The following is an 18,000-nucleotide window of genomic DNA, read 5'->3' as shown; positions in this document are numbered from 1 at the left end:
CTCAGGAAGAAATTTAGAACACAGAATGGAGGTGAGAGTTCCCTTCTCAGTTCCCCTCCACCTGAGGGTCTACCTGATAGCGGTCGACATTTTCCATCTGGTGGGGCTTCTGAAAATTAATGTAAAAACATATGTTAAGATGTTATTTTTTAGTTTCTGTAAGGAACCAAAAACATCTTGTGACTCTGGTTTGCTTGGGAGGCTATCATTTAAGTGATTACTATCTTCTTGCTTCAAGCAGCAATACTTTATCCCACTCTAGGTGGGTTTTCTGCTTTAATTCTATAGTCCTCGTTAAAATGATTCATTTTCTCTATATTTCCCATAGATTGAGATCTCCAGGATGCATGAAATTTCCATTCTAGATGCAGGGCTTTACTTAATTGCTGAGTTACCTCTGATAGAAAGGAGAGTCCATTATCAGTCATTATAAGTTCCTTCCAAAGGATTTGGATGACTTCAGACATTCTCTGTTAAGGCAGGATACACCTCTACCCATTCTGAGAAGGCATCTACTAATACAAGCAAGTATTTGAAGTTTCTAGTCATTTTAGACAACTAAGTAAAATTGATTTGCCAGTCATTGGAGGAGGGTGGGCTATCACATGTTTGGTTCCCTGTGAAATAGGTTGCTTTTCTGTTTGGGATTGTTTTGAGCGAATATAGAGCAGCTCTGAGTTATTGTATAGCTTTTTGTGACCAGTGTCCTCTTAAATGAGGTCCCACCAATACAGTAAGGCATCACATCCATAATGTGTGAATTGATATACGTACCTCTTAAGGGGATGAAGCAAGGCTTCAGGTAGAGGAATAAGTCTTTGAGAATTCTGTCTCCACTTAGCTGTGTCATCCCAAGTGTCAAAGCCCCAATGTTTAGCTCTTTTCTCATCCTCATCCATATAGTAGGATTTATATTGATGCAAATCCAAGTTGGGTATCAAGGCCCTGAGGAACAGATCACTTTTAGCAGCCCCCTTATCAGCCTTATCAATGTGGCCTGATTGCCCTTTTTGATGACCAAGACAGTACATGATGGCCACCTGCTTGGAAAAAATAGTTCCAGTTGTAAGATACTACAATAATTTAAGGTTCCATTCAACAGCCACTTCTGCACACACCCCAACACTACATTGGCCAGGAGGTGTTACAATAATACACCATTCTTTCTTCAGACATAGGTTCATGGCTATAAGTTAACCATTCAGCCAAAATTCTTCTGAAGAGACTTTTAGATGGAAGAGAAATGGAGCCTCCCATATTAGGACAAAAGTCACAAACAATTAAACACAAAAAGTAAAGGGAATTCCCAAACAATCTAAAATGTCAAGGCCTGTCAATCAAATGGGGACAAATGTAACCCCAAATGTGCCTTCATCCCCCAAATGGAAGATCCAAACAAATGCCCTGGCACAGGGCTGAAAGCTTCAAAATCCTCCCCAAATGTGTGGCCTAGTCACCCCATTCCCTGGGAACCACAAATGAGCCCCAAATACAAACTAGATTTCCTAGTTTCACTCAACCTCGTGACTTCCACCCAAATGGTACCTCCAAACAAATGCCCTGCCACAGGGCTGGCAGGTACAAAACCCTGACCAAATGGGTAGAATCAAGGGTCTCAGCATGTATGCCAGGGAACTTACTCAGAAAAATGACTGAAGCTGTCTGGACATTTCTAGATCCCTTTCCTTCTCCCCAACAAAGTTCAAGTAGCCAGGAGGTGTTTCTGATTCCAGGGGGGAGAGACAAAAGCTCCCCCAGAGTTAAACAGGCCCTGGAAGCTCCTGGGATAGTTCCTCTCTAGCTTTCGCCGGAGGGGATGGTGCTTCTCCCAGTGGAGACCCACAGCTTGACCCAGGGCTACTCCCTGCCTCTTCCACCCATTGCTGCAGTCATAGTATACTGTATTGTTGGGGTGCCAATGGGCACACACAATGACACCAAATTCTGTTACTGAAAGCTCAGCACTTGTCCCTGAGGCTACATCAGACAAATGAGGACAAGTAATTTGAAGTGAGTGGAGGACAGATGATTTCCTAGGAGAAATGTAATGGGACAGAGGATGGCTACAGTGCAGATTCTCCTTTATACCATTCTTGTTCAGTAGCACCTGTTTTTATAGAGAAGAGTTCTTTAAAACCCACCATCTGACCATCACAGCTACTAATATTAATGTTATTAGCATTTATGAGAGCTGAAACTTGTTTGATCTTGCTCTGAATCTAGCAGCAATACAAATTTTTAATATGCATTTTTATTTATTTATTTATTTATTTATTTATTTTGAGACACAGTCTCGCTTTGTTGCCCAGGCTAGAGTAAGTGCATGGTGTCAGCCTAGCTCACAGCAACCTCAAACTCCTGGGCTCAAGCAATCCTCCTGCCTCAGCCTCCGGAGTAGCTGGGACTACAGGCATGCGCCACCATGCTCGGCTGAGTTTTTCTATATATATTAGCTGGCCAATTAATTTCTTTCTATTTATAGTAGAGACAGGGTCTTTCTCTTGCTCAAGCTGATCTCAAACTCCTGACCGTGAGCAATCTGCCTGCCTTGGCCTCCCAGAGTGCTAGGATTACAGGCGTGAGCCACCCTGCCCGGCCAATATGTATTTATTTTTACACTATCATTCTTACTATATTTTTAGAATTAGAGAAATAGAGAATTTTTAAATTTTTTTTGAAAACATAAAGAGTCATAACTGGGATTCAAAACCAGATACTGGTTAGGCACAGTGACTCATGCCTGTAATCCTAGCACTTTGGGAAGCCACGTCAGGAGAATCGCTTGAGGCCAGGAGTTTGAGACCTGCCTGAGCAACATAGCAAGACCCCCATTTCTACAAAAAATTTTGAAAAACTTAGCTAGGCATAGTGGCACATGCCTGTAGTCCTACTGACACAGGAGGATAGTTTGAGCCCAGGAGTTTGAGGTTCCAGTGGGCTATCACAACCCCATGCACTCTGGCCCAGGCAACAGAGCAAGATCCTGTCTCAAACAAACAAACAAAAACCCAAACAAAACATACACACACACACACACACACACACACACACACACAATCAGGTAGTCCAGCAGGATTGCATGCACTATGCTAACATATCTCACATCTGAGCAAAAGTACTAGGCTACATCCAACTTTAAATATGATATTTCAATGAATTAATTTTAGTAAATAATATATAAGACATTAAAATAATATGATAGATGGCAGAGGGGCTGTAGGCAAACCACACACTGCTGAGGGGAGATGCATGGGTCCTGCTCATACTCCTTTCTCCAGTTGGGCATGGGCTGGAAGCAGCAGGTGCATATGGCATGGCTCCCCTGAAGTGGGCACACGTACTTCTGGCCTGTGGCGAGGCTGGCGGAGGTGGATGGTGCATCCTCGAGGGACTGCAGTGCACCTGGCTTGCCATCGGGCACCAGGCAGGGAAGGGCATGCATTGCCTGCCTCCCGCACTCGGGGCACTGTCGGCACACAATGTATGGCTGGCGGATGTCCAAGGACCTGCTGTCAATGTCTGACAGCTCCAGCAGGTCCTCTGAACTCCCTGTTCATCAGAAAAATTCCTTCTGACTTTGGGCTGCATTATGTCTTGAGTGATTTTTATTCCTATAGTCCATGCTTTGCACATCTTCCCTGTGACTCTTGTCTGGGTGCTGGTTGAGGTACTCGTTGGGGAGGTTGTTGAGGATGTGGTTTTACAGATCCACTCCACCCGACAGGGGCAGGTGGGGCAGAGGGAGAAGTACTCCATCCAGCCAGAGTAGCAAGTCATCCAGAATGTGTGCATGCAAGGCTGGGTATAGTATGGTATTTGAAGGAATAAGCATATGTTTCTGTTTATTTAAAAAATAAAATCTTCCAGTGTTCCAAATTGCTAACCCTAGACGCGGGTATCAAGTTAGCGGCTCCTTGCGTGATTCCTGAGTAACAATTATAGGAAAGCAAACTAGAGGAGAATGGCTAGTTTGTATCATTATTTTTAGCTATGCCTATGCCTTTGCAAAGTTTAGGCCCTTATCACAGTTCTCGCCTTGCACCCCTTTATCAATTTGCAAAGGGAAGTTTCAATCCCACTTACACAAAGTATCTAGAACAGTCAAATTTATAGAAACAGAAAGTGAAATGGTGGTTGCCATGGGTTCTGGTTGCAGGGGTTGTGGGCGGAGGAAATGGGCATTTGTTGTTTAATGGGTACAGTTTCAGTTTTGCCAAATAAAAAATTTCTAGAGATTGTTTGCACAACAATGTGAATATTCTTTTTTTCCCCATTTTTTTCTCTTAAACATTTTAGGAGCTAATTTATGAATATTATTAACATGACTGAACTATATACTCAAAAATAGCATGGCAAATTATATATTATATGTATTTTGCCATAAACACAAAATTTTAAAATAAAGAAATAATTTTTTAAAGTTTGATAATGCAAAAAAAATAGTAAATGTAAAAGAGGAAATTGTGAGAGAGGCTCTAGAGTCTGAGATGTAAGTAAAAAGAGATCAGGACCAAGGGCATATAATATATAAAAATATATCTTATATAAATTGTTGGGGTGAAGGGAAAACTTCCTCTTTCCTGTCAGAAGGTTCACTGAAAAATCAACTCACAATAAAACAGATTAGTATGAGAAAAGCTATACAAATTTATTTTAATGTGTATACATGGAAACCCTCAGAAAATGAAGATTCACTCTTTAATGAGGTGGAGAAATTTTTAAAGAATGGGGGCTTGAAAGCAGAAAAATAGGTTTTGAGACAGAGAGAGAAGGAGATTTGAGTAGCCAGCAAAGGGGGGCTATGTAAATGAAACCTTAAAGGGAGCAGCTCTCAGAGAGAATAGATGGTAAAAGTTTCTTTGCAGGCCTTAAAAGGTGTCAGACTCTCAATCTTTTCTAGAAGAGGGAGGAGAAGATAGATGTGGCTGCATTCTCTCCAGAAGAAAATTCCTCCCCAACTCCCACACCCCTGACAAATGTCAGAGCTTTGTGATATTCCTTCTCTCTGTGAGACATGACAGCCATCTCAAAATATAACAAAGAAACTGATTTCCTTCATATGTTTATATATGTATATGATTACATGTACATACATACATATGTACACATACATACACATTAAGATTTACAAGGCTTGTATATGTTCATAGCCTTGAATGTTTATGGCATTGAATAAGCTAGCTCATGATAAGAGATCACATCTATCTTGTTCATTGCTTATCTTAAGGCAAAGCACAGTGTGTATCACACAATATTGGCTCAATAAGTACTTTTAAATTAATAAATGAATAAAGCAGTAAGTTTAGTCAATATTTAACAATGTAAAAATGTACATTGGGGTACAAATCAATCTCGATGAAAAGGTAAACATATATTTTATTGTCCAAACTTGAAATTTTGAGATTGGAAAAATGGGCTCTTAAGATTGTACTGGGACAAAAAAACAAGGAAAACTTGGAGAAACGGAGATATGTGGTCACCTTAATTATGGGTGAGTAATTGTATTGGACACTGAGATGATAGTGGTAAAATAGCACATATGATCTTTATTTCACCAAACAGCAATCTAGCAGAGAAGACACATTAAACATATATGCATTCTAGTTAATGCACAATTACAAAGTGTTTGTGTTTTGGATGTAAAGAAATAGCCTTTAGAAGTGAATATTTCTTAAACCGAGATCTGAAGGAAAATGGGCCATTATATACAAAAAACCACTATCTGTATGAGGCCATTTGTGGGTTGGACTAGAGAAGACATTAAGGGAACCAAAAGAAGATGCTTGTGCTGGGGCATGGAAAGTACTCAGGAGAATGGTGCAGACTAAGTCTGAAGAGATAGCTGATGGTTAGGTCAGGCAAGCCTTCTAGGCAATGTTAATGGATTTTGTCTGATTTCTAAGACAAAAGAAAAGAGCCAAAGTGATAGCAATGATAAAGGGTGGCAGATGATATGAAAAAGATTAGTTAATTGGTAAATTAAAAGGGAGAGCCTGAAATGTAATAAAGAGAAGAATAACTGATTAAATGATCTTAACAGTTGATGAGAATTCCAGATTTTAATCACAAGCAACATTGTCAGGGTTCGGGTTAGTAATCTTGTCTGTTCTCGATTCTTGGTGTACTTCTAGCCTAAGAATGACCAGGCATACTGAAAGCAAGGTAAGCATAAAATGAAGTTTATTGAGCAGAGAAAGGTAGGGTTACAGAGCAAGAGGAAGATATAGGTTTATAGAGTAAGATACATTTGCCACAGAATGGGTTACAGGTCTCTTGTCATAGCACAAAGAAGGCCTTGGTTATGGTCTGGGTCTCATTAGTGCCTGGATTAGGCCCTCCCTGTGATTCAGTTGTCACTATGAAGTACTTTGATGGACAGCTGGAAGTTATACAGCTTGAGTCTTACTATACATGCGGATCTCTCATAAGCCTCTCTGAAACCTGGTTGTTCTAAGTCATGTTCCAGACTCTATTTACCTAGGCTGCTTGGCCTGTGGTCTAGAGAGTCCTCTGCATTCTTTTGCAGTTCATATGCTAAGTTCTCATTGGCTGATTCTTGGGGTGTCCCCTCTTCCCCCAGGTGTGGCAGTTGCCCACCTTGTCCCCAGGAGAGGCTGGAGGTCCCTAGCTATTTACCTAACAGCATCATGTAATATTTCTTATATTCTAAAATACTTTGTGCATATTACATTTTTAATTTAATATTTTAATTGAATATTAATAAAGTCTGAGATTCTTAAACTGATGATTGACTATCCATTAGAATATACTTTAGTTTACAGAAAGTTTAAATTTTTTCTGTTTCTTTTTTCCCATTGTATTTACTTTATTGCCAATTTGAATCTCCTTTCAGATGGCTTGTCATATCAGAAAACAAAGAGAAATTGAAATTATACTTAAAAACATTTTTCTTATGTGAGAAATAAAATATCTTAGGGGATACAACCCAAATGTTAAAGTTTTATGTAAATTACCCTTTTAACTCAAGATTTCAATAAATTATTTCCTTAACATAATCTCAGAAAATACAAGTACAATGGCATAAATTGTAAATTTAGCTTAATTGATATCTTTAACCCTTCTTGTTTAAAAAATGTGCTTTATTAAAGGCTGCCATCTCCCTACCTCTATTTTTTAAAGTCACAAGGTAGGAATCAATGAAATGAAAGTGAGTAAATTTTATTTGAAAACTGAAAAAACAACTGAATATTACCACCTATGCTACAGATACTAGCAAAAGCTCTTTGTAAAGATGAACAGTCAGGTATTATAAAAAAGGAGGATGAATCATAAGTTTCCAATCTCAAGTGACTCATGCAAATATTTTTATCTGTTGACTATTTGTTCATAAAATGCTTTTATGAATATTGGTTTATCATTTTTACCAAGTCCCCCATCCCCAAATTACACAAGAAAACATACAACTTAATCTTTTATGGAGTTTCATGAAAGAATGATAAAGAGATACTTTGGGATGGGCAAGATTATGACTTAATTTTTTATGCGAGAGTGGCCCTGAGTACATGAAGCAGAGATGCTTAATTTTCCACCATAAATTTGTGTTCCTCTTTCTATAACACAGTGATATAATTGAGAAATAGCTGTCCTGCCAGGGACCACATGTTCAGGAGCCTTGTATCTATATGGAACTATTTGTGTATATTATCTACCCTCTATTCCCCCATCTGCCAGCTAAATGCGGTAGACTCTGAAACCCTAGAGATGGCAAAAGTACAGAATGGAAGGAATCTGAGTCTGTAATCAGCCATCAAGGGTAAAGCTCATCATCAGCTAGGAGCTTCCATATTGGACTGTTGTATGATCAAGAAATTAACATCTATTAGCTAAAGTCATTGAAATTTTAGGGTTTATTTGTGTCAGCAGTTATAACCCTAATACATCACCCAATAGTGGTAAAAAGGGTATTGTAACAAAGAAAAAATAAGGGAAAAGCTTTACTGCCTTTCTTTAAAAAAGTAATCTTTTGCCTTCTTAATTTTATTGGATATTCATATATATGTCTTTTTCAATAATTCTTTGAAATTGTTGATATCGTTTTAATCCACAAACCTTTTTGCATCTTCAAAGACATTTCTTTTTGTTAAACAGTTCAATCATTTTGACTTGAAAATTAAAGCTTATGATGTGCTGGACAAATTACCCTTTTCAAATGAAACTTTCCTAATCTTCTTCATGGTCAAAGGAAAATAAAATCACTGGTATTTAATTTGAATTTATCCGTTAGATGTGCAATTTATATTGTATGAATAGTGCAAACTCAGTCTCTTAAATTTTAGAAGTATGTTTATGCAGATCTGTTTTTAAAGAACACATATTTCCTCAATAATTTAGTTAGATTCAACTTTTGTAACATAGTAACATCTGGAAATAAATATAATGTAGATATTTTCTGTTTTATCACCTTAGCATTTTTCTGCTAGGCAAACAACTCTATATCTTCTGCTTTTAAATGAGTTTGTGCAGGTGTGCTGGAAATCTTCACTCAATAATTTATCTAATAACCCTCATAAAAATATTACATTTCCCTAATCACTCATTATGCATTTCCAAATGTTCTAGAAGAAAATAAGTACAATTCAATAATTAAAATAAAACATGATATAATTAATACATTAAATTACTGTAATGTGTACTATAAACACAATAAGGATGAAGCCTTAAAGTCTACAGGTCATTTATTCATTCAACCAATGTTTACTGAGTGTCTCAATGTACTAAGAAAGCACTGTAAATGAAATGATATATCACAGTTTTTGCCATCTATTACAAAATCCCCAACTGCATACAATGAGGACAGTGATAAAGGTAAATACAGGTACAGCTGTGGATAGGATAGGGAAGAAGAGAAGGAATTGATCATCTCCTGTAGCATTTTCATTTTGCAAGTAAGAAAATTGAGCAACTTGCTCAATTAGAACAACAGAGAAGAGTGAACTCCAAATCCACAGAATTCATTTCAGTTCCAGAAATGCTTTTTTGGAATATAAAACATTTTACTTACAATTTTGTTGGATACAAAGATGAATAGGTATGAAATCGTGTCTCTGTTGACTCACAGTTAGGTTGCAGCAGTGCATGAGTGGGAGGGAGAAGTGTCTCAGTCTGGTTACACCACACTAAAGCTATCGTGGGAAGGATTGTCATCTGTTGTGCTGTTTTATTACTCATCTTGACATAGTTTAAATTTGTAGCTCGAGTCAAGATTTCAAAGATGAATACATGTAGAGAAGATACTGTAGGTCAAGTACTATCTGGTGATAAGACCTACAGAATATATATATATATATATATCTATATATATATATATATACACATTAATAAAATAGATTAATCTGAGACAAATAAAATTTAGATTCATGATTTTATAGTTATCCATGCTGTGTGAGTTTTTTTAGTGTAGAATTTATCTCCACAGCCCATTACAATTCTAGTAATTGTAGACCCATTTATTGATCATTTAGTGACCCTAAAGTTCATCAGGTCATATTTTAATAATAAGTCTGTTCAGGCCAGGCATGGTGGCTCATACCTGTAATCCTAGCACTCTGGGAGGCCAAGGCAGGAGGATTGCTTGAGCTCAGGAGTTCAAGACCAGCCTGAGCAAGAGCGAGACCCCCGTCTCTACTATAAATAGAAAGAAATTAGCCAAACAACTAAAAATAGAAAAAATTAGCTGGGCACGGTGGCAAATGTCTGTAGTCCCAGCTACCTAAGAGGCTGAGGCAGGAGGATTGCTTAAGCCCAGGAGTTTGAGGTTGCTGTGAGCTAGGCTGACGCCATGACACTCTAGCCCAAGCAAGAAAGTGAGACTCTGTCTCAAAAAATAAATAAATAAATAAGTCTATTCATTCCACATTGTTTCTTCAAATGATAACATAATAGCTAATACGTAAGTTTAATAAATGGTTAGAGAAATAGAATGAATAAATGAATGAATGAATATGGCATGGTGCTTAGTGCTGTAAAGACATTATCTCAGTTAATTTTTATAATAGTCTAGTAAGGTAGACATTATCTCAGTTAATTTTTATAATAATCTAGTAAGGTAGACATTATTATCTCTCTTTTCAAATAAAAAAAAAAAACAAAAACACTGAGGCTTAGAGTTAAGTAGCTTGTTAGACTTCATAGGTATCAGGAACCAGATTCATATGAAAACTCTTAATTTCTTATCCATTATACCATCATACACTTATTCCAGTAGAACAAGCAAATACCTTGAAATATAAAACACAGCAGAAATCACATTGGAAAGAATCAGAATGAATAGATGTCAGAAATTTGAATTGCATATTTGAGTTTAGGATTTCTAGAAGATAAAGAAAGGGGAGATAAATCTGCATAGTCGTTTTTATTCTCCACAGAAATAAATCACACAAAGCTACCTGAAGATACATTTGTATTTGCTGTTTTGCTTATTTGATATGTTCTTGAAAAAAATAAAATAAGATTTTTATGAAAACAAACATTAAGTGATAGGGGGAACCTATCTTGCATCACGATCTTAGGAGGAAAAAGGACTTTTCAAATAGTTATGTCTTAAATTGAAAGTATATACAGAAATGTAGAACATGTCTTTATATTACAACTGAACAAAGGTGTTTTTTAAGTGGCTAAAGTAATGTATTTTGAGTACAGTTCACTCTGATTTTAAAAATAAATTTTACATTTGAAGAATATAAAGAGAAATCATTAACATGCCCATTAAATTGTCTTTCTCATGCAGAAGATGAAAATGGTACATATTTTTGATAGGTGCAAATCTCAGTCAGTACCATGCAAATTTGTCACAAATATTTTTAATGCACATAAACTGCACTATTGATTAAAATGAAATACATATTTGAGACACAGAACTTTTTAGAAGCAAAAATTATTCCAGTGGGCATCTGGTTTTGTTCATTTGTTTTTGTTTTTATGCCCCAAATTCCTTTCTTTTCTTTCTTTTTATGGATCTGCCACTAATTATCACACACATAATCTCACTTCTTTGCCAGAAGAAGAGAATACACAGGTTGTGCAAATGATTCATACTTGAAATAATAAAATGCAGAGAATCTCAAATAAGTTGCATAGTGTCTCCACCAAATCCATGTCCACACAGAACCTCAGAATGTGACTTTATTTGGTAATAGGGTCTTTGCTGATATAATTGGTAAAGTCAAGATAAAGTTACAGCGGATTAGATTGGCCTCTAAATCCAAACGACTGGTATCTTTATGAAAGAAAAGAGGGAGATTCAGACACAAAGATACACAGAGGGAAGAAAATTATGTGAGGAGGATGGTAGAGACTGGAGTGTTGCAGCTACAAGCCAAAGAAGCTAAGGCCTGCCAGCAATCACCAGGAGCTAGGAAGAGGCAAAGAAGGCTGCCTCCCTAGACTCTTCAGAGGAGAATAGCCCTGTGGACACTTTGATTTCAGACTTTTGACTCCAGAACTTCAAGAGAATACATTTCTGTTGTTTTAAACTACCCCGTTTGTGGTAATTTGTTATGGCAGCCTTGCAAACCAATGGAGAGCCCTTTGTGAGGGTGGGATTTGTTGTTTGGGGCTTTAGAGTAGGGTAATCCAGTTAGAATCAAGGTATCACATAGGTCATGTTTCTTGGTCTCACCAATATTCTGTTGGGGTGATAGGGCTCATGGGTCTGTGTGGAGGGGGAGGGATATATCCAACTTTTTCCTTTTGGACATTCTGCGATGCAGATTAATTTGTTTTGTGTTGGCTTTCCCCCTACAGTTTGTGAGTTATTTTTCAGCTTTTTACATTTTGCTAATTCATTTATGATTCATCAATCAACTTCCTGTTTTTCAAAATTTTGTTACATCTATTCTTTGATTTTACTTCCTTGCCCACAATTTTATCTGTGAGTGCGTAACTTTTTCAAGTATTCATTATCGTTCAGTGGGATTTCACTGGTTATGAGCTCATTTGTTTAAACTATCATATTTAGCTATAGGTCATTAGATATTTATTTTTGAAGTAAATTTTAAACTTTTTTATTATTTATAATTTTACTTTTGTTTCCTGGGGACTTAATGTGTTATTTTCTGTCACAGTCTAAGCTTTTTGTCCAAGAGACAAAGCAGACAAAAATAACTGAAATAACCCTTCAACTTATTTTACATTTCTCAAACTCAAATTCTAAATTATTTTCTGGCAACTGTTGTTTAGTACATTAAGCATTGATTCAAATATTTTTTTAATACTTTATACTTGAGACATTAAACTTTCACTAACTTGATAAAAATCTAAGAATTTTGAAAAGATACCTATCATTTTCAGTAACAGTTGTTGCCCAAGACATATAACATTAATATAGGCTCTACCTACAAATAAGAAACAAAAAATCTATACAACGCTTTATCTATGGATAAACTGTAATATAAGACATGTGGTTTCTACTAATACATGAAGAAAAGCATCATCAGAGAAAATTAAGTACAAAAATTATTTTCCTAATTGAAAATGTCCTCAATATTCGAATTATAGCAGAAACAGATTGAACTAATGTGGTGGACAAATGTACTATTAGTAACCTTTCTTGAGGTATTCATAATTTTTATTTATCTACTTCAAATTTAACCACAGTGTCCTCAGGTTTATAGATCTTAAATATGGAAATACTCCAATATATAATTTTTATGATAAAACGTTTGAAGGGACAAAATTGGCAGATTGAATACTCAAATTTTACTTATATAACACTGTGAAAAATAGAATTTACTTAGAAAATATAGTTATAATACTTCCAAAGTAACAGATATATAATTTCTGAATATTTGGATGGCATATGATCATAATAACTTAAGATAATTAAAAACAACTGCAGATTTCAATAAAAGTGCATCTATGCTCCTTTAAAATATAGGTTCTTTCTCCTTTACTTTTATAATTTGATTTACTTTATGCATAGATACATTAAAATACCACTCCACCATGAGAGCAATACTTTTTAAGAAAAACAAAATGCACATCACAAAAGAAATTCGATGTATGTACCAACGGAAGTATTTTTGTACAACTTGATCTTTCAGCAATCAATTGTGAAAAATACTTCCCTCTTGTCAAATATTTATTCCATGTGGGGGAGCAAGATGACTAGAAATCATTCCCTAGGCAATCTTAGAGAAAACATTCTACTTTTATAATCATTTGTGTCTCAGACTATGTTTCAATGATATTCCAGGACATATTTTTTAAAAGAAAATTTGTATATAGGAAAAAGAGGTAATTATTATTTTATTGAAAAATATGTTGGTATTTCCTATGTATAAATAATGTCTTGATGTCAAACAGAATTTATGAACTGATTAAATGAATTCAGTTTCTAATTATTACTTAATGATTACTTAAAGGTCTTTCAAGTGTACAGTGGACCTATCCTCTCATTTACCACAATGAATTGAGTTGTTGAGACTAACACATTCTGAGTTAGTGATAGATATCTTTATAGGAAAAAAAAATTGTGGTTGTATTCAGAACTTCCTTCCTTAATTAGTCCAGCAGTAAAGACATGACAGATGAAAGGGGTCACATCATGCTAACGGCAAGAAGGGAAAAGAAATTTGGATCCTCTTCCCTGTGTCAATCAAAAAAAGATGCCACAGGCGATTTATTCAAAGTCCCTGCAGCACTTCAGCCTTTATACCATGTTATCATTTCTCAAATCAATCCAGGTTTTTTAAGATCAATGTTTCTATCCAGATTGGGTTCCCTGGACTTCATAGATTCCATATCAGCTGTTGTTTTCTTTTTGGTGTTTGCCATACCCTCATCAACTCCTCTAAATTCATGCTTTGTCTCAACTTCTTGTTCAATATTCACACTAACGCCTGTATTTTGGTTCTCATGCAGCTCCACACAATGCACCCGTGGGCTACTCCCACCCAGCTTAACATCGGAAATCCAGTCCTGGGTTTATTCTTCTTTCAGAAATGAACCATAAGGACTTAACTTTTTTGAAACATGCTTGGGGGCCTATGTTCACAGAACTAACAAGTATGAAGTGATGATATATTTGGTATGTAAGGAAATAATCTGCAACCTTGGTAATGATGAGCTTTCCTCAAGATCGCATACTGTACACTGATCTTTATCTTCAAGATTTAAGAAGTGTGGTAAACAAAAAGTCTTAATTTTTTATACATACTGAAGGAATCATGCAGCCAGTTTCCTCCATTTACATATGAAGAAACTTAAAACTAAGATATTTAATTAGCAATGATCTTATCTAGATAAACTTCATTGGCTAAAATACTGCCACTACACAAAGCTTAAGATATTTAAACAACTTATTCACATCAGCATCAGAGATGGGACTAATACCCACTACACTGTATGGTTTAAAAGCACAGCTTCTGGAGTCAAGCTGCTGTGTTAGTCAAGCAACTCAGCTATGCAATGAGTTAACTGTGCATCCAAAGCCATATTGTTTAACCTTCCTATGCCTCCATGTTTTTGCTTACATATTGGGAAGACAGTTGTAGTTTTTGTTCCTCTAGACCTGTGGTTCCCAAATTCCAGTCCATGGATTCTTGGTATCTGAAATGCAGTGGATCTTAAAAAAAATGTACCTTGTATTATAGCTTGAAGTCTGGTAAATTGATGCCTTCCAATTTATTCTTTTTGCTTAAGGTTGCTTTTCCTATGTGGGGTCTTCTCTGGTTTCATACAAAGCATAGAATTATTTTTTCTAGATCTATGAAAAATGATGTTGGTATTTTAATAGGGATTTCATTGAATATGTAGATCACTTTTGGTAGTATAGACATTTTAGCAATGTTGATTATGCTGATCCATCAGCATGGTATGGTTTTCCATTTATTTACATCCTCTGCTATTTCCTTCCTCAATGTTTCATAGTTCTCCCGGTAGAGGTTTTTCACCTCTTTAGTTAAATATATTCCTAGGTATTTTATTTGATATAAGGCTACAGTCACCAAAACAACATGATACTGGCACAAGAGCAGAGACATACCAATGGAACAGAACAGAGAACCCAGGTATGGAACAGAACAGAGAACCCAGGTATAATATCATCCTCATATTGCCATCCGATCTTTGACAAAGCAGACAAAAATATATACTGGGGGAAAGAATCCCTATTCAATAAACAGTGCTGGGAAAATAGGATAGCCACACGTGGAAGACTGAAACAGGATCTGCCCCTCTCACTGCTCACAAAAATCAACTCATGATGGATAACAGACTTAAACCTAAGTCAGGGAACCATAAGAATTCCAGAAGAAAATGTTGGAAAAACTCTTATAGACATTGGCTTAGGCAGAGAATTTATTAAGAAGACCCCAAAAGCAATCACAACAAAAACAAAAATAAATAAATGGGACCTGATCAAATTAAAAAGCTATTGTAAAAAATAAATAAATAAATAAAGCTTCTGCATAGCCCAAGGAAACAATCATTAGAGCAAATAGACAAACTACAGAATGTGAGAAAATATTTATATGCTATTTATCCAATAAAGGGTGATAACTAGAATCTATAAAGGCCTCAGGAAAATCAGCATGAAAAAAATCAAATAACACCATTAAAGGACATGAACAGAAACTTTTCAAAAGACTTTTCTTAGACTAATGTCTAAGAAACATATGAAAAAATACTCCACAGCCCTAATCATCAGGGAAATGCAAATCAAAATCACAATGAAATATCACTCAACTCCAGTGAGGACACCTTTTATCAAAATATTCCAAAACAACAAATGTTGGCATGGATGTGGAGAGATGGGAAAACTCATACCCTGCTGGTGGGACTGCAAACTAGTAAAACCTCTGTGGAAAGAAATATCGAGATACCTCAAAGAACTAAAAGTAAAACTACCATTTGATCCTGCAATCCCATTACTGGGTATTTACCCAAAGGAAAAAAAAATTCTATAAAAAGACATCTGCACTCAAATATTTATAGCAGCACAATTCACAATCGCAAGGATGTGAAAACAACCCAAGTACTCATCGATACATGAGTGGATTAATCAAATGTGGTATGTATATACCATGGAGTACTACTCAGTCATAAAAAATGGCAAACTAATACCTCTTGTATTATCCTGAATGGAGCTAGAGCCCATTTTTCTAAGTGAAGTACCATAAGAATGGAAAAACAAATACCACATGTACTCACCATTAAATTGGTACTAATTGATCAATACTTATGTGTACATATGGAAGTATAATTCAGGCAGATGGGAGGGGAGGGAGGGGTGGGAGGGGTTGGGTAAATTCACACCTAATGGGTGTGGTGTGAACTGTCTGGGGGATGGGCACACTTGTGGCTTTGACATAAGCATGCAAAGGCAATTTATGTGATCAAAGCATTTGTACTCCATAATATTCTGAAATAAAAATAAACAAACAAACAAATAAATATTAAATTCTGATATCTAGGTTCTGATAATTTAGATTCATTACATTTAAGTGTGGCTTGAAAATCCATATCTATATGTTTAAGACAACCTTCCCTATGAGCCAAAAAGGCAAATACAAAAGAACCCTCACACTCTCCCAAAATAATTATCTTAAAGTAATAGATCATTTTGTTGAAAACAAAGAAGCAATGGAAGGTATGTGCTTTGCACTTAAATTAGTTCTCCTTGGGCTATATATAAGACGCAGCTTAATCTGGCCCTAATCAAACTCATCTTCTCCTTCTTGTGCCTTTATTCTTAGTGTTCCAGCCTTCATAGTTACCATTGAGCTCCTTGAATATTTTCCTTCTATTTTAATTTCAGAATATTATGGGAGTATAAACATTTTGGTTACATATAATGCCTTTGCCTTGCCCAAGCCAGAGCTAAAAGCATGCCCTTCCCCCATACAGTGCACATCACACCCATTAGTTGTGAGTTTACCTACCCCTACCACTGCCCTCCCACCTGACCAGCACCCAGTGAATATTACTTCCATGTGACCACCTTAGTGTTGATCCATGAGTACCAATTTGATGGCCAGTACATGTGGTAGTTGTTTTTCAATTCTTGTGATCCTTCACTTTGAAAGATGGGCTGTAGCTCTATCCAGGATAATATAAGAGGTGATAGCTCATCATTGGTGTTTTTTGGCTGAGTAGCATGTATTATAGAATGCCTTTTTTCCCTTTAGGTAGACGGCTAGTAGTGGGATTGCTGGATCAAATGGTATTTCTATTTTTAGTTCTTTGAGATATCTCCAAATTACTTTCCACAGGGGTTGTACTAGTTTGCAGTCCCACCAGCAGTGTAAGAAACTTACTTCCTCAGGAGCTTCCATGACCCAGTGGATGACATCAGATTTCTTCACAGCATTTCACAACTTTCCTTCACAGCACCTTGTTTTAATATTTGACTTCATGTCTGTACTTTATACTAGACTCTAATTTCACATGGTCAGGAACCTTCCCCATTTGAGCTCACCATTGTATTCTCAGTTTTGCATTTGGCACATAGTAGAAACTCAACAGGTTTTATGTTAATTAATGATTGAAGGCTCTGTAAGATGTTTTGATATCATTGCTTTAGTTTATCACTGCTTCACAAAAAGCTCAAATATAATCATTGAAACAGCCACTATTTCATTATCTCTTATTGGTCTCTGGGTTGACAGACTTCAGCAAGGCAATTCTGCTCTTTTCACATAGCTTCTCTGTGTGGGTGCACACAGATGGTTGTTGGGGTGGGAGTGATTGGGAGCCTTGAGTTCACACTGGACTTGCCAGGCTGCTCTACCTTTCACATGCTCTCAGAGACTGTTTTTCATGTGTCCCCTCCACTTGGTCTTTCCAGTAGGAAAACTGGAATTCTTTGTGGTAGCCCAGGAATTCCAAAACAGCAAAAGCAGAAGTTGCCAGTCTTTCTTGATGCTTAGATTCTTCAGTCATGGAACATCACTTCTGTGTCTTTCAGTTGGTTAATTCAAGCCATGGGCTAGTTCAGATTCAATGTGGGAGGGAGGGCCCACCCCAATGGACACGTTTTAT

At 36.4% G+C, this 18,000-nt stretch overlaps 1 pseudogene; it reads right to left on the bottom strand.

The window, feature by feature from the left end:
• Nucleotides 1-3,163: 3,163 nt before the first annotated feature.
• On the bottom strand, nucleotides 3,164-17,901 carry LOC105880656 (E3 ubiquitin-protein ligase CHFR pseudogene; annotated as a pseudogene).
• Between the last annotated feature and the right edge of the window lie 99 nt (nucleotides 17,902-18,000).

The sequence above is a fragment of the Microcebus murinus genome, chromosome 7 (genome assembly GCF_040939455.1).
Source record: "Microcebus murinus isolate Inina chromosome 7, M.murinus_Inina_mat1.0, whole genome shotgun sequence".
Taxonomy (NCBI): domain Eukaryota; kingdom Metazoa; phylum Chordata; class Mammalia; order Primates; family Cheirogaleidae; genus Microcebus; species Microcebus murinus.
The sequence above is the reverse complement of the archived record's forward strand: the minus strand, read 5'-3'. Positions and strand labels throughout refer to the sequence as shown.